Source organism: Haliaeetus albicilla, chromosome 20 (genome assembly GCF_947461875.1).
Source record: "Haliaeetus albicilla chromosome 20, bHalAlb1.1, whole genome shotgun sequence".
NCBI classification, from domain to species: Eukaryota; Metazoa; Chordata; class Aves; order Accipitriformes; family Accipitridae; genus Haliaeetus; species Haliaeetus albicilla.
Genome location: NC_091502.1, coordinates 25,901,384 through 25,924,964, shown reverse-complemented (window position 1 = coordinate 25,924,964; position 23,581 = coordinate 25,901,384). Strand labels below are relative to the sequence as shown.

General features: G+C 48.1%; 1 protein-coding gene across 4 annotated transcripts in view; it reads left to right on the top strand.

Moving 5' to 3' along the window:
- The first annotated feature begins 1,645 nt into the window (after positions 1-1,645).
- The window catches only part of GDPD5 (glycerophosphodiester phosphodiesterase domain containing 5), a 169,108-nt gene continuing 147,172 nt past the window's right edge, over positions 1,646-23,581 (top strand). For 2 of the 4 annotated variants that reach the window (XM_069808635.1, XM_069808631.1), the window contains exon 1: positions 1,646-1,862. The gene's annotated coding sequence lies outside the window, so the exon portion shown is untranslated. Of the gene's footprint in view, positions 1,863-6,080; positions 6,100-11,135; positions 11,152-23,581 lie in introns of those variants that run through there. The other 2 variants (XM_069808633.1, XM_069808634.1) reach the window with 2 other exon arrangements.

The window sequence follows — 23,581 nt, the reverse complement described above, 5'->3', positions numbered from 1 at the left end:
GTGGCAAATAAAATGCTCCCACAGGATCTATTTTCATCAGGATTTAAGATAACCGCAGCTCCGAGAGACTTCTGATTTTGAAATGCCTGCCATCAGCAGTACTGTAAGGAAAAGCATTTGGCAAACAGCTCCCAGGACCGCTGCCTGCGCTGCCTGTAACGCAAGCCCACGTCTCTTCTGCTGGGGCTGGGGCTCTTCACTTTGGATCAGACTTTATATTCTGATTTTTCGCCTCCAGTCTTTTCCTGCAGGTGAGGTTTCCCTGCTGGTGGGTGCAGCTTCTTGGGCTATTTCTATGCCTCTTAGGAAAACAGAGACAGTTGCTAGCGAGCTATCGGTTTTGTCTGTCTCAGTATAGATGAGCCTGGCATCTGTCTTGCACTTGCTTGTTATCTCGACAGCACATCCTCTCCTTTTGCACCATTTGGACCATGCGCTCCTCCAGGACTTGCTCCGAGCATGGGCCAAAACGGTGGAAAATGGCCAATTTGCAGAAAGAAAGGGATCCGTTGCTCTCAGGTGAGTATTTTGCCACCTTGCATCAAGAAGGGCAAAAAATTCACACCAGGGATACAGTTCAGTTTTGTCCACAGTGCTGGGCAGCCCTGGACAGCCTTCTTGCCCTGCTTCATCCGTGCTGTTGCAGCATGCAGAGAACAAATTCTGAGCGTGGTGTAGACACATCAAAACTCTCATCCTTTCCCCAAACTGCTACAACTCGAGGACCCTGTGCCAGGATGCCTGTAATGTGTAGATCAGGTCCAGGGAACCCATCCGTGGTGCACCTACACGCTTGGGAGACCATGATCTAATGTAAGACCAAGTGCAGAGGATGAAAGTGGATGGAAAAATAAATGATGGGTGGGTTGGAAAGGGCACATTTACGGGAGCAGGAGAAATCAGGAGGCTGCAAAGCCCAAACCCGTACCTGACCCTTTTCATCCTCCTCCATCCACCCAGGTGGGAACACCCTGCTGTGCAAAACATCCCTCCTAAGCAGGCTTTGAGACACGATTGCCTTCAATATAAATACCCGAGAAATAGAAATATGAATGATTATTCTCCCTCGTGACCACTCTGCTGCCAAGCGGGGATTTACTGGTGCCCGGTTAACGGCAGCCCGGGCCATATAGGGCCGTATATTTGCACTAACTTGAGGAGGTTTTCCAGCTCAGCTCTTTATTTTACGCACGCACCCGTGTGTGTGTATGTACATGCTGCTCCCCGGGGTGGACAATTTCCAGACATCCAGGTCCGGAGGAGGAAGATGGGGGTGGATGAAGGCCAAAGGAGAGGTACTCGATGTTTCCAATCCCCACGACTTTCCCAGCCCCTTGGGGGCTCCCAGGGATGCCTGTTCGGGGCAGCAACGTTTTTCCCTGGTGCCCCCCACCCTTTCCTTCAGCAGGGACCCCCCCAAAACCTGCACCCTCGGGTGTCCCCCCCCAGATTTGCTCGCAGCCGGACTCATCCCCTCAGGGCCCCCCCCCAGAAGAAGAGCACCCAGCCTTCGGGTGCAGCCTTCCTCCTCCTCCTCCTCCTCCTCCTCCCGCTGTCCGGGGCGGAGCCGCCCGCCCCAACCCCCGCCCCGCTCCCGGGAGCGGGCGGCGGAGCCGAGCCGGGTTTGCGGGGACTGGGGGGGGGACGGGGACACGGTGGGGTCACCTCCCTCCTTCCAGCCCTTCCCTTCTTTTTCCCGACCCTTCGCTGTCCCCATCCCACCTTCTGCCGGGGGACGGGGAAGCCCCGCCGGCATCGCTGCCCCGGGGAGGGGGGGGGAGAAGGGCAAAGCATCGCTCGGCGGGGGACGGGTCCCCCTCCCTGGGGACTGGGCGACCTGGAGGATTTCCCAGCGGCAGCAGGTAAAGGGTGGGACTGGTTGGACTGGGAGGAAGGGGTGGCCTTTTACATCCCCCCCCCAGGCTGGCCGGTGAGGAGGGTGCCCCCCGGGGAGGGGGGGGGGTGTTGGGTGTGTGACAGCTATGCCCCCCAAAGGTGCTCCGTTGTCCAAAAAGGTATTGCTTTTCCCCAAAAGGTGTTTCTTTACCCTCTCTGCCCCCCCCCCCCCCCCCCAACGCTGTGTGCCCCCGCTTGCCATGGGTGGCTCACTTGGCCGGCAGCACCCCAAGCAAAGTTGGGATGTGACGGGGTGCTACCGTGCGGTGGGGGACACGGGTGGGCACCCACCCGGGGAGAGGTCCTGGGGTACCCCCTCGGGTCTCCAGCCCCCCCCCCCAAGTTACCAGGGTGTGCATCTGGCCACCCCCTTTTCTCCTGTAGTCCCTACTTGTTTTACAGGTAACGCTTCATTTTTACACGCCGCTCTCAAAATAATGGCATCCGCGGTGTCCCGCCACCCCAGGGCTTTACACCCGGGTTGTCCCGCACCCTAAAATCCAGAGGCAGCAAAATCCCAAGAGGGATTTAGTGCTGCTTGCCTGGCTGGAGGAGCACCCTGTGTCCGTCCAGCACCTGAGCTCTTCTAGCACCCTCTGAGGATGCGATAGGGATGTCCTGGATGGCTTTTGGGGACATCCCTCCCCCCTGCCCAGAGCAAACCCCTGCGTTAAGGGTGCCAAATTTCTTGCCAGCGCTGAGCAGAGAGGGTGAAAAAGGGTGAACGTAGAGGGTATTCTTTTGTCTTGGTGCTTGGCAAAGAAATTGCTCGGAAAAAGGAGTAATTTGGGAGAAAAGAGGGAAAAAAATAATCTCATTGCTGTTTTATTGAAGCTCTCTCCCAAGTCCCGTATATTCACCACCTAGAAAACTGGGCGTTGAGGAGTTGCAGTCGAAATGTGAGCCTTCCTCTGGAAAAGGTCTGTTGTAGCAATTCCTGATGTTGAAGCTGTGAAATTTCACCCCTGGCAAGATGGAAATGGGGATTCTTCAGCCAGAAAAAAACTGGCTTTGTCAAACTTGCCATGCTTTGGGTTTTTAGGGATGGGTCTCTACAGCCACTATTATTACTTGTAATCGTGTTGGCTTAAGGGTTATTTTGGGGCTGGAAGGGGATTACAGATAGATGATTGGAACAGTCATGACCATGCTGCATGTGAAATTAAAAAAAATTGAATTATAGTTCTCTTTGCTGGCTCTTTGTCCCTGTATGAAGGAAAACGAGCGCTCGCTCAGTAAGCCCATACAGGTTTTTCTCCGTTACAAAGTTGTGCCGTGCGTGGAGAATGTTAAACCTGACTATGCTGTTCGGATGCTGTATTCTCCTTGGGATGCTCCCAGTTGCCAGGAAATTTAGACCGTTGCTTATTAGCGAGTAAAAGTTAGACCAGTGCTTATTCTTAAAGAGCTTTTTTGGGTTTGGATCACACAGTGATGCAGGATAAAATGCCTTCTACCTTCTTTCCTTCTTATAAATTGCTAGCTTGCACTTGGCAGGTGTGGCTGGGGAAAAGCTGAAGTAAATGGATTTCCTGCCTTGCGTTTTGTCTGGCATGTCTGTGTTTACCAGTCATCAGATTGCTACGGAAAGTGGTCCATTAATACATTACACAGCCTTTATCCACCTGAGCAGTGATGCATCCTGAACCCTTAAAGCCTGCTATTTTAACATATTTTCTTCCATCAAGACTTGAAGCATCTTCACGTGGATATCCCAGCAATATTTAGCTGCAGAATATTTCTCTGTGATATAGAAGGTGCTTCTTCAGTGGCAAATATAAGCTCTGCTTTGAGGCAGAGTTAATTTTAGAGTGGGTGTCTCTGTCAAGCTGTACTTTTTCTGTTAAATAAGCATGTTCTGCACGTTATGCTCTTCCCTGCGATGAATTCTGTACTTGAAGGCGAAGCATGACTGATATTTGTCTTGTGCGTAGACAATGAGCAGCGCAAAGAAAATGAGTTCTGGTTGGATCAGTTTATTTGGTGTCAGGTTATAGATTCAGAAACTGCTGGCTTGGAATGAATGATAAAGGGTTTAGTTTTTGCAAGGCAACAAATAGCTTTGATGAACCAGGAAGATTATAATGAGATACTGAACCAGCTGCAAGGGCCAGGCACTATTTGTTGTACTTTTATCTGTAAACTGCCGTGCATGTTTGATCTCAAGTAACTGCATTAAAATTGCCATAGCGTTTCACACTGCTCAATGCCAAAATCAGTATATTTAGGGTTTTTTTTAATAATGTGTGGGTTACAGTAACTCACAGTTGCAAATAGTGTCACAGGTTGAGGTCAAAATGTCGGTAGCAGATGGCTCCTTCACCTTATTTTTTGTTTAGAGGCTCTTTGATGCTCACAGGTGGTGGAAGTTAGATCTGGGTCCCCTTTTAACAGACACACCTGCAGGGAATATTGTCCTTTAACTTGCTTCGTAAGTCTTCCCCAGGGTGAAGATAAAAGGGTATGGTTGCACCTTTGAAATACTTACGGCCTTGCTGCCGTACAGCTACGGGCTTGTGCGTGAAGGTTGTGGTTATCGCTAACGTGGAGAGCGTTGGGGCTGGACGTGGATGGCCACTTAGGGCTCCTCCTGGGAGCAGCTTTCCTACAGACCTGGGGTGTAGGCAGATGCTTTCCCTGGAGGCTTGTTTGCAACTCCTTTTTCTTGAGAAAATGCCCATTAAGAAGATGCTTTGCACCTTCTTGCTGAGATGAAGTGATGGGCTCCACCTGGCAGCCACTTGGCTTTGGCCATAAATAGGCTTCGTTAGGCTGCAGCAGCTGATAATTATCCTTCGAGGAGACCAAATGGTGGTAGGTAGTTGATTCTTGCGCAGAAAAAGAGTAAGTGCGGTCGGTGCGAGGAGGCTGTAGGTGCTTTGGGCTTTGCTGGTGCCAGCTGGGGCTGTTGTGGGGTGAGTGGTGTCTTGGCTTTTCTCTTTGAAGCAGGGTCGTTGCTCCCCAAAATTATTGTACTGAGCTGGGCATGAAGCTGAGCGGTTCCTTCTGCTCAGGAGAGGGCAGTGTCACACCAACAAGCTGCTTCCCTAACCCTGTAAAACAGACATGGAGATGACAACCTTTGCCCACCCAGGGGTCCCGGAGGGTTTTGCAGGGGTGCGATACCCAGTGTGCGAGTGGGACCCAGGCACCTCGTTCCCTCTCCCTCTTTCCCAAGCAAAGTATTTCCCTTCCAGCTCTGCTCCTTGCTGGCTTACCCTGAGTACGCTGCCGGTGTTTTAACAGACCTTTGTAGGAATATTCTAAGCATGATGCTGGGAAAAGGGATTTAAAAGACTGTTTATAGCAGTTGCTTTTGCCTGCCAGCCCCTCTATAAACAGTGATTAGAACAGCTACTTTAATGCATGTTTTGACTTTCAAAAAAAAAAAAAAGCTGCACACTGGTGTTTGGCTTTGCTGCTTTTTCCTCTTTAGCTAACCACTGTGTTCTCCCCGCTTCCTCCAAAAATACCCACAGATACTGGCAGGACAACTGCCTGAATATTTGGTTAAATATCCTGTCGTTGCTCAATAACCTGAAAAAAAGCCTTATTTTTATATGTAATTAAATATTTGTATAAGGTTTCTGCCAGGGAATGGTTTCAAGGTACAGAGTGTTCCCCTGAAGGGTATTCAAACAAGGACCTTCTTGGGTGGCAATTGGAAATTTTTCTGTGCTCGTGTCTATCTCGATGCATCGTGTGTTTTCACATACTGAATCCATTACATGTTGTGATTGAGCTCTGTCTCTTTTGCCTGCCTGGCCTTTGGGCAGGATCAACTTTATGAAAAATGTTTCTTTTGTGAATATTTTTTTGCACTGATTTTTGTGGGTCCAGGTATTGCTGAAGTGGGCTGGTTTTTGTGTTTTGTTTTCCCCCCCCACTGGATGAAGGATGGGATGGGGATAGGAGGGAGGCAAACAGCACCTTGCTTGGGGTGATGCACAAATCTGGGCACCAGCTCCATTGTGAGGCTCCCACATATGTGTGGAGTCCTGCTGGCAGCTAATCTCTTCCTTGGAAATAGCTTATACTGGTTTTAACGTAATTCCTTAATCATGACAAAACTGAATCCTCGTGTTCTCTAACCGCTGTGTCCTCCGTGTTGCCGGTTGCTCGGGAGCCAGGCTTTCTGTGAAGCTTTGCCTGGTGCTTGGGGTCCAGGCTGCTGGATCCTGGAGGACTTGGAGGTGATGAACTGTAAGTCTGTGCTCTTCTTGTCTGGGAATGCTCAAAAGGATCTGTTTCACTTTCAGATTTACTATGTGGCACTGTGCTAAAACAGCTTTTATCTTGCACTGTTCTCCTTAAAGCAAGCTTGCCTTTAATTTTTAATTTTTTTTTTTTAAATCCTGCCATTTCTCTTAACTCTCTTAAAACTCTGCTGTAACTTGTACAATATCCTCATAAGTATCTGGTCCCTGCATTTTTCCTCCCTTCCCCCCTTGGTGAGCTGAAAAGAAATGTCTCCCTCCCCCAGCCTGAGGTTAGATGCATAGTGCGGAAATATTCTGGCTGTCCACTGTTTTTAGCTGCGCCGAGTTTCAGGCTCACATTTGCACAGGTTGCTCAGGGAAAGCATCTTGCATCAGACTTAAATAGCACAAGGTGAAGCCCAGAGTTTCCTTTAATTGTTTTGGGTGTAGCATTTAAAAAGATGTAATGGACTGGCTGTACCCTTCAATGTCCAAGCGTTTCTTCTGAGCCACTCTAATAGATTATATCTTGGGCCGCTTACCTCATATTGATGAATCTCTTGAGTTGACAGCCACCTTAATCATCAATCAAACTGCCTGAGTCTAAAATCAAGTCAGCAGTCCAGTTGCCTACTGCAGAATTGCAGCAAAACAAATGAAATATATTCCATTTTCAGACTTGAAGGTGGCTGCAGCCCCGTGACTAGCGGTTTGGATGTGGTACCCAAAGGTCGTGGGCTGATGCACCGAGTGCTCCGTGAGGTTGTTGGGAAGTAGGTCTAATCCTGGAGCGGGTCATTTAAGAGCTTGGAGAGGATTTGAGGCTCATGTCCAGGCTTGCTCTCCTGCTAAATTTCCTAGGACCTCGCCACGAGGGCAGAAACCTGGTGTTAAGGGGCTTCAAAGGTGTCCCTTGTGTGTGACCCCATCTGAAACCCATGTGCTGGCTGGAGAGCTCTTTTCTGAGCAAAACCTTGGAGGATGGTGGTAAAACTGGGATACATTTGGGGCCATGCCTCAGGTCCCCAGTGCTTTTCCATCACGCTGCCGAGGGGCAAGGTGGGGCTGGGGGCTTCCCAGGTCGTGCTACTGGTGCCCAAACCCTGGCTCTGAGATGGAGAGAGGGCTTAGGGTTGTTTATGGGGATTTACCATGGTGGTGAAGTCACTCTGATAGTTGGGTGGGTTTTGTTGTATGTGTGTTTGTTTTCTGGGTTTGGTTTTGGGTTTTTTTTTGCCAAGAGGTAATTAATGCTTTCCATGGGATTAAAATATTTCCTGCATGTCTCAGCTGTTGATGTAGGAAGGAGTCATCCAACCCTCTGACCTTTCTTGGAGACAAAAAAGGCTTTTTGGAGAAGGTAAGAAGTGTATGTTCAAAACCAGTGTGTCTCTTACCCAACTACTTTCTTGTATGAAGCAGCCCCTTAAAGAAGTTTCTTGAGGCTGTCAAGTAGGTGATGTTTTGTAGGCAGTCGCCTGATACAGCGGTGATTATGTTTGCAGGTATTGTGTGAATTTGGGTGTCAATCTACCTACTAATTATTCATGAATCTTGTTGATGAGACTTCAAACTGTCAGTCAAACCTACTGCAGTTTGAAATCCAGCAAACAGGCAGCGCTTGTGTCCTGGTCTGGGTGTCCAGGCAGAAATCCAGCTGTGTGATTTGCTCCATTTCTTTCAAGCTTTTCAGGTTGTGATTTCTCCATCTGTGGCTGTGAGCTGGCTGTTTGAGCTTAGAGATCTGCACAGTAATAATGGCTGAATAGTCCTTGTAATCTGTGGATGGTTTGAGGCTTCTTAGGAGCCCTGGAATTTGTTGAGGTAAGGCGAGACCTATGGCTTCTAAAAATGTCTATTTTTAGATGTGTTCCTGTTCACATGCAAATTATGTTTATTATGAATGATTGCTCTGCACTTAGTACACTGAACTTGTAAGCCCTGTTTTCCAGCTTTTACACAAATATCAAAATGCCTGCCAAAAAATAATATATATTACTGTCTCGCTTTTCCCTGTGCTCATGAGCTGGGTCCTATGAGCTCCCGAACCACTTGCTGTGTTGCATTTGATGGTCTGTACATATATAGTGGTGGGTGGCTCTTATTTTAGGGGTGGGTTACCCCCCTGCTTGGCCTTTGGCATTAGCTTCAAAAGTTGCTGGTGTCTGACAGCCCACAAGCTTCTCATGGTTGTGCTTGTCTCCTCTGTTTCTGCTCCTGCCTGGAACCTGGAGGCAGAATCTGTGTTAAAAACAAAGCAGCTAAACTCATATTTAGCTCAGAGTTAATCACTGAAATGCAGAGTGCTTGCAGTCCTCATTAAAAGCCTAATTTAAAGTGCAAGGTTGACAGCTCAGCTGGAGATACTTTCCCTTATCACAAGTGTTTCCTAATCTGTCTCCTTTGCATAAGGGTGGGGGTTTTTTGTTTGGCTCTCCAGGCTCTTGCTCTTGGAGAGCTATATGTTAAAGGAATGCAGTGTACTTGTGGGTAAGACAGCTGTATATGTTAAAATGTTAATGTGATGGGAATAAGTGTGCTCTGGTGTCTCTTATGCTGTCAGGCAAGCCTTTGTGCCTCGCAAGGTCACGCCGCCGCATAGGCGCGTGTTCCTGAAACACAAACTGTGCGGGTTCTCCTTATACAGTTTTGCTTTGCAAAGAAAAATAAAGCTGCTTGTGGGATTATAGCAAAAGAGCTGCTGTCCCTGAAAACATGGGCAGGAGTGGTGCGGCTGAAGGCCAGCATCTGAGGAAATATCTTTCCTTGCGTTTGTACCCGCCCTGCAACGTGCTGCGGTTTCAGCTCCGGTCCTGAGCTTGCGTGGGGTACGAGGAGTAACGTGGGTAACAAGGAGCTCAGAACTTGCTTTGTGGTTTGTTAGACCTCTAGAGCTGGAAGGGGGTCTCTGGAGGCGAGAGGGTCTTTGTGCCTTTGCTGCAAACCATTCCTGAAGAGCTCCTTTGGGGAGGGTGGGCATCTCTCCGGCTGTCACAGGAGCCGTGGTGGAGGCAGGAACCTGTTCAGCTTCCTACATGTTGGCAATGGGGCCAACACATATAACTTGGGAGCCTTTTTTAAAAAAAAAAAACAACACTAGTGTGCCCAGAGTACCTTGCATTTGGTGACTAGGATTTAGCATCTGCCAGCCTTTTTCTTCTGCTTCATTTAAGGCAAAAGTCTTTAACTGAAGCAAACTGGAAGCTGTGAGGGTTGTCTGAAGCGAGATGAACGTGGCTGGTAATGCAGCTCCGTTAACTCGATGTAGCCTGGAAAATTGCTCTCCCTGCTGAAGGGTGAGGGTACTGGGGAGAAGGTGAGCAGTGCCACCAGTGGGGATGTAACCAGCGTGGGGAACCTGGGTGCAGTGCCTGGGGAGTGGCACAGACCAATATCTTTCGGCAGTGAAGATGACCATCAAAGAAGCTGTTAAATAGTCTCTTTTTAAGGCATGGAAAAACATGGCAGGAGTTCACGTGACCACCTGCCATGGCTCGATGGGTGCTGGTGACTGACCCCACACGGACTGACAGACAGGGAATCCCAGCAAAGGGCAGAGCACCCTGCCAGCAACTGGGGGAAATGGGAACCTTTTACTGTGTTTGTTGTCTCTCCAGGGGAGATTAAAATAACACAGCTTCTAGCTAGGAGCCATCAGAGCTCTTGAGGCAATATGCCTACCTAGATCAAATCTGAACATACCTATTTGTCTCCCCCAAAAGAAGGATAAGGGTTGCAAGCTGTTGATCTTGAATGCAAGGTTGATTCATTCAGGTCTGGGTTTCCAGCCTTCAAAACCTACTCTGTTGTGCTGCTCCTGTGCTGGGTCTATAATGCAACTCCACCTCCACCAAAAGTTGCTGCAGACTGGAAATGCTGTTTGTTAGGGGTCACCTCCGTAGAGGTGTTGCGAACAGCTTGCCTGCTGCGGTCCCATCTGCCAGGCTGGGAAAGCTCTGGTATATGCTGATCTCAAACCGTGCTTGGCTGAATACTGACATACTGGGAAGCCTTAATGATGCTGGTGACCTGCCCCAGTGTCACCTGGAGTGGGGTGATAAATACCTTTGCTGGTGTCTGCGCCCTTCTGGTAGGGGGTGAGAGGTGTGGGGAGGAGAGAAGTTTGCTGGTTAATAGCAAGGCTGGATTTGAGCCTGTGACCTGAAGGCAAAAGTTCATGCTGGGCTGAAAACCCCTGGTTTTATCTTCTTGATGTGCTAAATGCCACTCTATTACAGTGGGAATGTGATTAGTAAGCAGGAACGAAGCCTGTGAGTTTATTGTGAAGCTGTAACCTGATGTCCAGACTTTGAGATGTCTGTAGTGAACAGTTACAGGTCCACTTCTAAAAGCAGAATAAGATTAAACTAGGGGGGGTCCTCTGTATGTCTAGAAGTGTCAGCTTATAATGTTAAAACCCTTCTGTCGTGAGAGTCCTTAAATCCAAGCTTCTGGGGTAATAGTCTGGTTGTACAGAGCGCAGTATTGGACCCATGAGGCAATTGCTTTTGCTCTCTTGGCTTCTTCCCCCCAGCTCAGGGAAAATATTGGCTTTTTCCCTATTTCCCTGAACTTTGTAGCTCAGCTGCGTGTTCCCTGGAGGGGACGTGTCTGCACCACAGGCTTCAGGTCTGGAGTCTGCTCTGCTCCTCTCCTTGAGCAATTTGGGGACTGGATGTAGGGCTGTCCTCACTGGGGGCTGTGGAGCTTTTGAGGGTATGTGGGGTGAGGAGCTGGGAGCCCCCAAGGTCACGAGTGAGGGCAGAAGGAGTCAAAAAACAACATGTCCATTTGTATTTTTGCACCTTCCCATCCCAGGCATTACGTACTTCTCTCTATCTCTGCTGATATTTGCAGTAGTGATAAGAAAGGCTCTGTAACAAGTGTGCTCTGTGGCAGATAAAACTTACTGTGCGCAAGAGCTGTTCCAGCTGAGAGCTTATCAGCACTATTAAAACCTTAATGATCAGTAAGGCTTGAGAGATGTCGGTGTTCTGGGTCCTTTAGCAGTACGGAAATATCCACTGAGGAATCACACTGGAAGTGCTGCTGCTCTGTAAGTCCCTTGCAAATGTGCTTTTTTTTTTTTAAAGGAAGTGGACAATTTGGGGATTGTAAACTGGCCAAGCATGGGTCTTAAATGCAGCCGGCTGGTTACTGTGCTGTATGATTGTGCATGTAATGAGCTGGCTGATGCTTAATGGAGGTGGTAGCTGCTCTCAATGTGGACTGATTTAAATTGAGGGATCCACCTTCTTGCATGTCACCAGGCTGCTCTTTGCTTGGAGAAAGAGCTCCTGGAGCTTTTGTGCAACTCTTGAGCTCTAGTGCAGGGAGGACAGTTCTCCCAACTCGGCTTGATGCTCTTTCAGGGCATTGACCTCTGCAAGGATGGTGAAAACAGGCTGAAGCTGGTAAAGGGTACAGTGCTGTAGACATGGGCCAAGAATCACCTGGCTCCCGCCTTGATATGGAAGTGCGTAATTCCCAGCAGCTCCCATGTTTTGCCTGAACACACCGAGATGAGTGGGGAGGCTGCTGCAGTCGGAGTGTGGGCATGTCTTGTCCTCAGATTTGAGCAGCTGACTCTGTGCTCACGCAGACATCTCCATCCTTGTGGGATCTGCAACTTGGAGCCTCCTCCAGAGGATAGCTGCCCACAGCTTCTCCCTAAAAATGTGAATAGGGTTTATTTTCTTGTGTTAAGCTCACCGAGAGAGATGTGGTGATACCTGCTTTACAGGAGAGTGGTGTGATCAGAACAGCTGTTCAGAAATTTCCTTTTCCTTTTGGCATGAGGAAATGAAAATGTTAGTCTCCAGCCTCTGTAAAAGCCCCTTCCCAGGAGGGATAGAGCCTGGAGGTTGAAACCAGACAGTCAAGAACAAGTCAAGGACCTGGAAAAGGAACCTGTTTCTTTAGCTGCTCCTACTAGGAAGTGGAGCCGGGGTGGGAAGGCACTTTCCTTGTTTGCTTCCTTGTTTTTATTTGTGACTCCTGCCAGCAATGCCACAAATGTACAGAAGGTCACGGGAGGCTCGTCTGCTGTTGCTCATGGCAGGAAGGTCGCTCTAGGTTGCCATCCTCTTGCAAATCAGCCCCTGTTGTTGCCGTGTGTGTTAGGCTGTCCCAGGCCCTGCTCTTGAAGGCTTTATTTTTATCTCAGTTTTAGAATAACTCTATTTCCTTTTCTGTTGTACCGATGTGCTGGGAGGGGTTCTCTAGAAGGACATGAAGAAGGCTGGTTTGAACCACCCGGTGGCATGGCAGGAGATGGAGGAGGGAAGGAGCTGGGACTTGGCAAAGAGTGATGCTTGCTCTAGCGGGATGGCAGAAATATGCCTGCTGTCCCCAAACCCTGTGCTCCAGGGTTTAGGCGGGCTGAGCCAGGGTTAGTCTGAGGAACATCAGCCCTGGCTGTGCTGCAGATAGTCTGAGCTGTTGAAAGAGACTGCTTTTGACAAAAGTGGGAGAAAATACTTGTTGCTGTTGTGTGCTGCCGCACACAAGGTCAGCATGACCGTCTGGTTCCCAAATTGGGCAGTTGGGTTCACTTTTTCAGCAAACGCTTGCTGCTGCTCAGCCATGTAATCAGCTAATGGGATTTAACACAGCATCCAATGTTTCTAACTTGGCTTTGTGATAACAACCTAATCTAAAAAAGCCAGAGTTAAAATAAGTGTAAATGTGAGTTCCTGGGGCTATCCAATTCCAGTACCTTGTGTAGCAAAGCCATCTGATTTCTACCAGAATTGATACACTAATAATTATGTCTGAATTGACTCAAAATGTTGTAAAGCTGGGGAGAAAGAGCATGTATCGGTACTGATTATAGCTCAAACACCTTATGCTTAAGGCAGTGTCTCCTGTGAAATTTCTCTTGTTTAAATACCACAGTCAGAAAACACAAACCAGCCTTTTGCATCGAGGGAAGGTTGTTGCAGTGATTTCAAATCCTCTTTTTACCTGGAGAGCTGCTAGCTGGATCCCTGACCCATTTTGTACTTTTTCCAGAAAGTTTTCTGCTTCAAGTTGGAAGTGAAATACAGCTGTGGTGGAGCCTGGGGTTAGATCTGGGAGGAAGAAAAAATGAGTGGTGGTAGGAGGAGGCAGCAAGCACAGCTTAAATCATGTTACGTGTGTACCATCTCCTCTTTAACCTTGCAGTCTCTGGCATCAGATCTGGACCTCAGCCCAATTTATTTGCTCACGTGGGTTTTATCCCAATCCTTTATTAAGCTTCAGAAGATAATGGTTTACAAAGGCTTGTGGAGTCCCAAGAGAGGCATCTGGGGGAGAGAAAAATTCTTGTCTGAGTGTTGGTGTTTCATGGGAGTGCCCCAGTGCTTGGTCAAGAAGCTGGACTAAATATCCTTGTACATGTCTCAGCTTGGCCACTGTTGTCTTCAACTGGCTGCTTTTGCCTGGCCACCCTCAAACTTATTGCTGTGTTTCAGCGTTGCCTGACGCTGATGAGGTGTTCTGCTCCCAAACTGACCATTTTTGGTGACAGATCCCATATGTTTGATTCCAAAAAGCTGGCTTTTTTTTTTTTTGGAAGGAAAGGTATGAGATAAATATTGCCTAAACCACTTGTGGCTGTCAGCTCTACTGAGCCAGCTGTTGGACAGAGGTGTGAGTAAAACCGTGTTATGTCTCATGCACCATTGGGTTTAATGCTTGCTAAATGGCAGAGCTGTTGAGAGAGAGCATTGGGCTGAGGCAATGTAGCTGGTATTAAAAAAATGAATATAGCTGCAAGTGGCTGAGCTTTGAAATAAATTATGCTGTGCCTGTTTGGTGAGTGGATATCTAGGGACTGCTGAGATGGCTGGATTCCCCCCAGGGCTTGTTGCCAGGTGGGAGATTTGGGAATTTGGGAAGGCAGCAGCTACTTGCCTGTGGGGGAACTCTTGTGTTCCAGTAGTAATAAATCCTCTCCTTGCCATGAAACACAAGGGCTGTATTTAAAAATTTTTCTTGTTCTAGAGTTGAAATGAGCTACAGAGTTTGATCTTTTTTTTTTAATGTTGTAAATGATGGACAAAGTAAGCTTTGCTACTTCCCCTGCTTTCATAGAAGAACTGTAAAACGCTGGAAGATCTTGGTGTTGTGGTGGCATAGGCTTAGTGAAGACCTGTATGCCATGGCCATCCTGGAGCTCTCAGGTGCTTGAGGTCTGCTCAGGCTGATATGTTTTCCTCCCAGAGTGCTTCAGTTGTGTCTTGTCACACTTCAGCTTAGGCAGAAAGTACCTATGTCTAAAACTTTTTTTGGTGTTTTTTGTTTTCTTTTTTCTTTTCTCCTCCTGGAAGTTGCTTTGCAGAGCAAGAGAGTTTGACTGGAAGGATGAGCAGGACTTGCCTGTATGCACCACCCCACAAAAATGGCTTGGCCTTGGTTTCCCTTATTCCTCTGCTGAAAGCTAGACCTTTCTCGTATGCAGCTCAAGTCGTGCTGGGTTGTCCTCAGATGCTGTGAGATAACCATGAAGTCTTGGGTTGATGCTCTGGTGATGACTCTGAAGGAAGGATTTGTGAGGTATTGGGCGATGATTGGGGCTCATCCGTCTGCTTTATGCAGATGTCAGTGGTTTTGGTCAAGGAGATAAGCGTCTTTCCTAGTTCTGTGACTGCAAAGTAAAGGATGTGGCGCTGCCTCTGTGGGGCCGGATGAGGATGTGAATTAGTTAATTGTGCTTCTGACACAACTGCTCTGCAGACATGTCTGATGGTGTAAAAAATGAATGGTTTGATGTGAGGAGTCAGGTGTCTGCTTTCCAGTACACTTGCAACCAGGTCTGGACATGCCCTGGGATGGCAGCGGCACCAGGAGGACCTGGTGTGAGCCACCTCTTCCTCTGAGGTTTGCCTTTGGGGGGTCAAGATGGGTGTCCTCAGTTGAAGACTGGTGTTGGTAGTCTGTATAAACCTTTTGCAGGACTGGTGTTATCACAGGAGTATTTGTGCCCTGCTCTCCTACGGTCACCCAGTGAAGCAATGCAAACAAGCTGTTGAGCAGTTATATGTCAAGGAAAGAGGCTTGTTCCTGGAAAGTGTCTCTCCTTAGGTGGGCTGCTCAGCCTGTTCCTGCTGTGACACTGTTAGCTTGAGCTAGTAGCATCAGAGAATAGAATCATAGAATCATCTAGGTTGGAAAAGACCTTTAAGATCATTGAGTCCAACTGTAAACCTAACAGTGCCAAGTCCAGCATTAAACTGTGTCCTTAAGTGCCATGTCTACATGTCTTTTTAATACTCCAGGGATGGTGACTCCACCACTTCCCTGGGCAGCCTGTTCCAATGCTTGCCAATACTTTTGGTGAAGATTTTCCTAATATCCAACCTAAACCTCCTCTGGTGCAACTTGAAGCTGTTTCTTCTTGTCCTATTGCTTGTTTCTTGGGAGAAGAGACCGATTCCCCACCTCACTACCACCTCCTTTCAGGTAGTTGTAGAGAGCGATCAGGTCTCCCCTCAGCCCCCTTTTCTTCAGGCTGAACAACCCCAGCTCCCTCAGCCGCTCCCCATAAGACTTGTGCTCTGGACCCTTCACCAGCTTTGTTGTTCTTCTCTGGACACGCTCCAGCACCTCAAAGTCTTTCTTGTAGTGAGGGGCCCAAAACTGAACACAGTATTTGAGGTGCGGCCTCACCAGTGCCGAGTACAGGGGGACGATCACTGCCTGGCTCCTGCTGGCCACACTATTTGTGACACAAGCCAGGATGCTAATGGCCACCTTGGCCACCCTGCTGGCTCATATTCAGCCAGGTGTTGACCAACACCCCCAGGTCCTTTTCTGCTGGGCAGTGTTGTGTGGGATTGTTGTGGCCCAAGTGCAGGACCCGGCACTTCACCTTGTTGAACCGCACACAGTTGGCCTCAGCCCATCGATCCAGCCTGTCCAGATCCCTCTGTAGAACCTTCCTGCCCTCCAGCAGATCAACTTCCCACCCAACTTGGTGTCATCTGCAAACTTACTGAGGGTGCACTCGACCCCCTTGTCCAGATCATCGATAAAGATATTAAACAGAACTGGCCCCAGTACTGGGCCCTGGGGAACACCACTTGTGACGGGACACCAACTGGATTTAACCCCATTCACCACCACTCTTTGGCCCTGGCCATCCAGCCAGTTTTTTACCGAGCAAAGTGTGTGCCTGTCCAAGCCATGAGCAGCCAGTTTCTCCAGGAGAATGCTGTGGGAAATGGTGTCAAAGGCTTTACTACAGTCTAGGTAGACAACATCCACAGCCTTGTGGCAAACAGATGCTTACACCGAATCACCTGAGTATCTGTACCACTGAGCTTGTGGTGAAGCTGGGATTCAAAGCTTTGTCCTGCAATCCCTGTCCCCAAACGCTTTGTGCGTGCACACCGCAGGTACGCTTTCCTCTTGCAGTAGGCAAAAATATTCTCCAAGAGCTGCCGTGGAGGACTTGGAGGTGGTGGTTGAGCAACCCTGCAGAAGGAGCTGGGTGGCCTCTGGGGAGGGAGGCGATTTGCTGGAGGTTTGTCTTTGGTGGTGGGCTGGAATGGGTAGGGTGTGCACTGCCTGCGTGAAGGTGGTGAGACATGCCTGAGGGGTGGGTTTTTTGGGGGGTGGTGCAGGCTGAGATGTGAGAGAAGGTCTGGAAAATGCTGTGTAGGAGCCTTTGCCTGGCTCCAATGTTTTAGTACACAGTTTTTGCTCCATTACAATAATAACCACAGTGTAATGTCACTGTTTCACATGAGCAGCGATATAGGTTCACTGGAGGAAGTGGAGTATGTGGGATGGGACAAGAAAAGGGAATCTGCAATAGTTTTTCTCTTTCCTTTTTCCTTTCTAACAGTTTTTCTCCAGTGCAATAGCCAAATGATGAACACTTAATTTGTGATTTTTAATTTATTTCGCCCCTCAGTGATGGATGGTAACTAGATACCATAAATACTTTCAGCTTTGGACACAACCTGCTAAAAATAGCTGGCAGATCTGGGGGGGCTGGTACTTGGCGAAGGGCTCTGCTCACTTCATCCTGAGCATGCCAATGGGCTGAGTTCACAGAGCATCTTTGGAGCCAGTGGGGCATGAAGGTGGTAATGGGAAAACCTTCCCGCTGCTGTGGCAGTGACACGGGGACTGTTTCGTCACCTTGTGGGATGCTCACTGTGGTGTGCTTTGCAGCTAGAAATCATTACCTGAGCATCGCTGCTTTTCATCCCAATGGCTGAGTACTTTTTGGTGCCCTGGGGTTGGACTGGGAACATAACAGAGGTCTTCAAACCCAGGCAGCTCCTGCAAAAGCAGCTTGTAATGATTTAGATGTGTAGAGGAGGCATCTATCCCATAACTGGGGATCAGCTGGGGGTGGGAGTAAAATCCCAGTCTTATGGGTCTGATTACAGGACTGTGAGCTATCTTTAGCCACTTTTCCCCGAGAGGCATTTGCACATGGTGCAGAAGTGTCTGGCAGCTGAACCTGTCTCTGCACCCCCACCAGCCTGGTTTAGAGACACTCCGTGGGTTGCTCTGTGAATAATTTGGGAGGAGGGCAGTAGGGAATGTGTTGGCTCCTTGCGTTCAATATGGAAATGGCACTTTCCCATGCGGGGGTGGTAATAAGTGGGGGATGTTGTTGGAGCTGATGAGCATGGGAGGTCTGCTTAGTTCTGGAGGCTCAGCTTTCCACTGGTGTTCTCAGGCTGCTCTGAAGGTTGATGTTAAACTGTAAAGCATCGTTTTCACGATGCTTATTCACACAAAATAACCTTTCCACTGGAGGTGGGAACAGCATGGGGGTTACTTCGAATGGCATGACTTAGTTTCTCCAAATATTGTTGGCAAAAGGCTGGTTTTCAGACTAAACATGGGTCTTTTTAGGACAGCTCATGAGCTGCTATGGGATAAAACACAGAATAAAGTGAAAACTGATTTAATCAGGAGAGAGTTTGAGGCTGCTCTGTACTCTTACTCTGACCAATTTCTGCTGAGCAGGGGCTGCTAACCTGGTGAGTATCCCCACAGTGTAGCAGAAGCGGCACAATATGCATTGTCGTGAAATACAATGTGAAGTCGATGGGGCGGGTGAGATGGAGGTGGGGGGCTGCCGAGGGAATATTCATAGGGTGCCTAAAGTATTTGGTCCATCTGGAGCAAAAGGAGAGAAGAAACTATATCTTCTCTGAGATGTTATCTTCCAAAGGGCTGCCTTGTGATGTGAGTTTATTTGCTGGCAAGTTGGGGACAGTAGTGGGATTTGTCTGCTAGGAGATATGGGGAACTTTGTATGTTACTCAGGCTTGTGGTTTTCTCGCAATATAGGAACTTGCATTGCTGGTACATCAAGATCCTGACCTTAATTGAGATTCATCATCCCTTGCACTGTAAGGTGGGATGCTTTGATGCCTATCCTAGCCCCTGCTCAGGATGTGGGTTTGGTACCTTTACTTGGGTGTATGTTTGTAGGAACATATGGTCTTGATGAGCAACTGCAAAGTAAATTCCAGTCTCCTTTGTGAAATATGCCTGTGAAGCTCAGTGGCCTTTATGTGGAGGGGAGAGCAAGGCAAGCTGCTCTCTGGAAAGATTTGTTGCTAGATCCAAGGGTGATGCCTCTGGCCATCAGTGGGGACTTCTGGGTCAAATTGGGATGAGCCTGGAGGCTGCAACTGGGTTGATACATGGCATGGCTCAGGTGTGTGGGCTGTGGGTCTAAAACAGTTTCTGATATGGTTTGGGATGCCCATCACCTGGTGGCACTGAAGGTCCATGTGGCATCCAGATATGTGCAGGCTGCCTGGGCAAGGGTTGTGTTCAGACCTTGTTCTTTCCCACTTTCCCCCCAATCCTGCAGCCCTTGGAGGAGGGAATTGGTGCTCTGCTGGAGGGAGGGCTCCGGTCTGTGAAGACCTTTGACTTCTCACAAAATGCTCATGCTTTTCAAAGCACGAGCCTGGTGTTGGTTTTGCTGTCAGCACACTTGCACCCTTGACTTCTCTGTGGATGCTAAGAAAGGGCTGGATTCCTCATAAAACCCTCTTCTCTGCAAGACACTGGCTGCATGGATGCAGATGCACAGCAATTACGTGATGCTGCTTCATGCTGTATTTTACCTGTCAAGGGACAGGCCTCCTGTCCATGTCGTCCCTCTGGGAAATACACAGTTTGCCCATCATGCACGCAGTGCGCTGGGAAAGAATATCTTGATATATAAGAGGGAACCAAACCTTGCAGAGAAGTTTATCCATGCAGGACTGTACTGTGGGTATGACGCTGTACAGCTCACAGACCAAACCACCTAAATGGGGTGGTTGCTGAAAACATGGTTAGAAATTCCAATGGTTGTTCTGGCTTTAAAGAACCGAGTGGACAACAAAACTTCCCATGTGGTGTTTGCCTGGTCGAGTGGGGCTGAGGAAGATGCTGGTGAGTGTGCTGGTCTTGCTGGCCTGGTTCCTGCCCACTGGCTGTAATGGTGACAGTTTCAAATTGCATCCAAACTGTCACCGAGTGCAATGACTCTGCAGAAAGTCATTGGCCTCCTGGTGCTAGTTTTGGTAATGGGGTAACTTGGCTTGACTGCGTCTCTGCAGCACAAATGGATTTGTCACCCAATAGCTTGATCTTTCATAATTAAACTGTTGAAGAAAATCACACTTCTTATTTCCTGCCTGCATACCCTTTTTTCTTGCTGTTTGGCTTTCTCGGTTCCTCTAGCTCACTAATACTTTCATGCAGCCTCTCTGTTTTGAAGACTACAGACAGTGCTTGAGTCTTTTTAATCCCATTTCTTGTTGGGTGCAAAGTTCAATGCTGCTGTGGCTTTTGCTTTCCCACCCTGGATATTGGCTGTGCACTGTAGCACCTCTGGAAAGGTTTTCATAATTTTTTAATAGTAAAAATTAAAACAAGCAATGAACTGAATTATTTATAGGTGGGATACTTGCCTGACAGATGTAATTTATGAAACTTCAGTGTAGCAAAAAATAGCTTCAGAAGGAGCTGACTGCTCCTGATTATTTTTTTTTCCTGGGATGATTGCATTTTCCTTTTTACTCCAGACTATAAGACTCCCACTTACTGATGCTATGCATAGCATTGGACTTGCTGCATTGGTCTGGGCACTTAAATAGCACAAAGATACTGCCTTGCACCCAGCACAGAATAAACACTGAGCAAATCTGGGCACTAATTTTGGCATCGCACACCTCTCTGCTCCCAGTGCAGGAGAGCTGTGCTGGGAGGCAGGGCAGCAAAGTTGCAGGTACTTAGCAGAGCAACCTCAGAGGAATCTTTATCTTGGTGGAAACAGATGGAGTTTGACTTGGTGTCAATTATGAGCCTAGAATAACTCAATTTTATGGCAGAGGAAGTTGAAAGGTACAACACTGCCACAGCCTGGATGCTGACAAGCAGGAATTGGGCTCGGAGGAGAGCCGTGCCTGGCACGTACGCTGATTATTTCCACACTTGAGAAGCTTGGCCACCAGAAGGAAACTGCACTTGTGTTTTGCACAGGCCTCCACTCGGGAAGGTGCGAAGCAGGGCATTATATAAAGCATCTTCTTGAACGGCAGCCTGGTGACAGATCCCGTAGCTGAAGGCTTTTCTTGGAGGAGGGATGTCGCAGCTAGTGTACAAGTGAGGATCTGAGGGATGAGAGGTACAACACTTGGCCAGTTGTATGTTTGGGAATGAGTATGGATGTAGAACAGATTTCATGTGGCTTCTTTGCTTTTTGGTTCTTCCATGGAGTTTGGGTGTTCTGCTCGCCATCGTGCATTTTGGACAAGTTGTTGCTGGGGTGCTCAGCCAGTCACTACTGGCTCTACTCGGCCACTGTGTAGTGCTTCCTTTGTAATTTCCCATCTCTCCCCTTCTCTGTGTTTCCTGCACAAAAGTTGATTTTGCAGAAGGGTCAGAGCTGGGCTTTGCAGAACACTGTTGTGTCCAGGGCTTCCAGCAGTCACCTGGACTCCAGTGGTCTTCAGAGGTCTCAGCTTTGTGCCTGGATGAAGGTACACAATGCTTTGGGACCTGGTTAGATAGTGGCGAGCCATCCACTTGATTATATCATGGCCAAAAAAGCTGCCTGGTGCTACAGATCAAAGAGTGTTTCATAGGGAACTTCTACATTAGCCTTTCATCCTCTTTGGGCTGAGATGCAGGACACTCAGTATCGTGGATCTCATGGTAGGTTTGGGTTTCTATGGCTTCTGGGCTCTGTAAGCTGCTCCTTAAACTGTTGAAGAGCTGCTGTATCTGTTCCACAAGCCTCTGTGGGAAGACTGGCTATGGTCCTAGCACTTTTACCCCCAATGTGTGGGGTAGAGCTGCTTGCCGGCTTTGTGTTAGTGGCTTTTTGAGGTCTCCAGCTAAATTTGTATGGCTAGCTAAATTAATACCTATGCAATGACCTCCCATCCCTTAGAATGGAAAACAAAACTGTGGAACTACCCTAGGGAAGGAACTACCCTTGGGAGGGAAGGAGGCAGCATGTTGCAGCCATCCTCTTGGCTAGCAAAGATACTCACGAAGGCATTGAACTAAACGCTTACTCTGGTCTGCAGCCTTTGGGGTGACTTAGACACCAGAAAAACTGCAGCTTCAAAACTTGCCTCCCTCAAGCCTGTTGCCAAAGCCTTTATTTATCAACTGGTCCTACTCAGCTGGGGATGGGATTAAATCCAGCCTTGGCTGGATCTGCTCCCTGAGCTGGGTGTATCTCTGCTTTGCACCCCTTTCCTTAGCAGCCCCTGCTCTCCCTTGAGTGGGGAGCAAATATCTGAAAAGCCTGTTGAAGCTGTGGATTGGAGAGTCTTGTGGAGGACATCTGTTCAAGTAGCAGTATTGCAATATAATTGTCTGGCAGCCCTGCACATGGATGCTTCTGCCTGTCCCTACCTTTATTTGTGGTGCTGGGCACTGCTCAGCTCCCTGTGGTCTGTGGATGACTTATTGGCCAGGTCTAAAGTGGTGCAAGTGTTGAAATAAAGGCATGACTTGAACGTTGCTACCACATGTAGCTGTCTCTTAAATGCCCCTTAATACGTTGAAACTAACTTATTAAACCCTGGTCTCTTGCCTCAGCAAGTGTGGGCCTCTCCTAAGCAATAATTAAACTTTAACCCCAGTAGTCCTTGCTAATGTTTGTCTTTTGCTTTAAAGGAAGGAAATGTGGTCCTAATCTTTAGATCAAATGGCATCTGTACTTCCATTGACAAAAGTAAGTTTGTAATGTGCTTAATGAAGCCTAGAAAGCTATTTCGGATAATGGACAGAAAATATCTGCCTCTTAAAAAAAACCTTCACCTCCCAAAGTTATTGCAAGACTTCCTATTATGATTAATAAGGCTTTTTTTTAATCGTTTGAGCTTTCAGAGGAGAAAATGCCCTTGGAAAGCAGATGTCAGTTGAATTGCATGCTTCTTCCCTTAACGTTTGGGTTGAAAGCATTACCTCAAAATCAGTCTCTGGCTCTGTGGGAGATGCCAGTGAAAATCTGCAGGTCAAAGTGGGGAGAATTTCAGAAATTTGACTTCGGTTGTCAGCCTCTATAACATGAGACCTGGGGAGTGTGTGTGTGAGTATGAGAAGCTGGTTGCTATAATGGGATTCTAAATTCTTCTTCTAGAAGTCACCAGTGTCACAAAACTCTACCTTGGAGCGGTGGATTTTAGAGAACAGCTTCCCTGGCAGGTCTGTTGCTCTCGTGTTTGGGTTGTGTGTGTGGTGCAGGAATAACTTATAAATAAAACTGCCTGTTGGTAACTGGGGGTGGAGGGAGGTCTCATGGCTGTGAACCCCATGACTTAAAAGACCAACTTAATGTCAAGCCAAATGTGAGCTGACAAGATCTTTCTTGAAAGGTAAGTAGTTTTATTGCTGATTTTTATGTGCAGGGGGTCAAGACAATTAACTCTATCCCAGCTGCAACCAGGACACCTCTTGATCCTCAGCCCTGGCTGGATGCCATGCTGTATTTGCTCTGGCAAGATATGGGGTGAAATAGGATTACCTAGGAGAAGGTGGTAATGCAGCTGATAGCTGGCTGAAGGAACAAGAAGATCCAAAGGGATTATAATTGTTTCCTAGCAGGCTTTTGCACTTCCAGTTTGGGGCTGAAATCTTGGAGAACTAGGGAAAACAAGAGGAAGGATTTTTATCTTCATTTGGAGATAAGGTGGCTTAGGGTTAGTAGCAGGACATCTTTCCATTGGTAGTGATGTGCTGGGGCATGGCTGTGGGGCCTCAACACTCCATGTTTTGGGAGCCACTTGGGCAAACCTTGTGCGTGACTGACGAATTAATCTCCTATGCAGAGGTGGGAATCAAACTGGGTGATGTCTCCAGGGTCTCCCTAGCACTGTGTTTCGGGCACATCCCTCTCCTTGATGCTGCCAGGACAGCCTAGACAAGTCCGCTCAGCTGGTCCCTGCCAGTGTCCCCTCCTCTTCTTGGTGGGAAGCTCACTTCCAGAGTATCTATAGGAGCTTGTGAGAAGA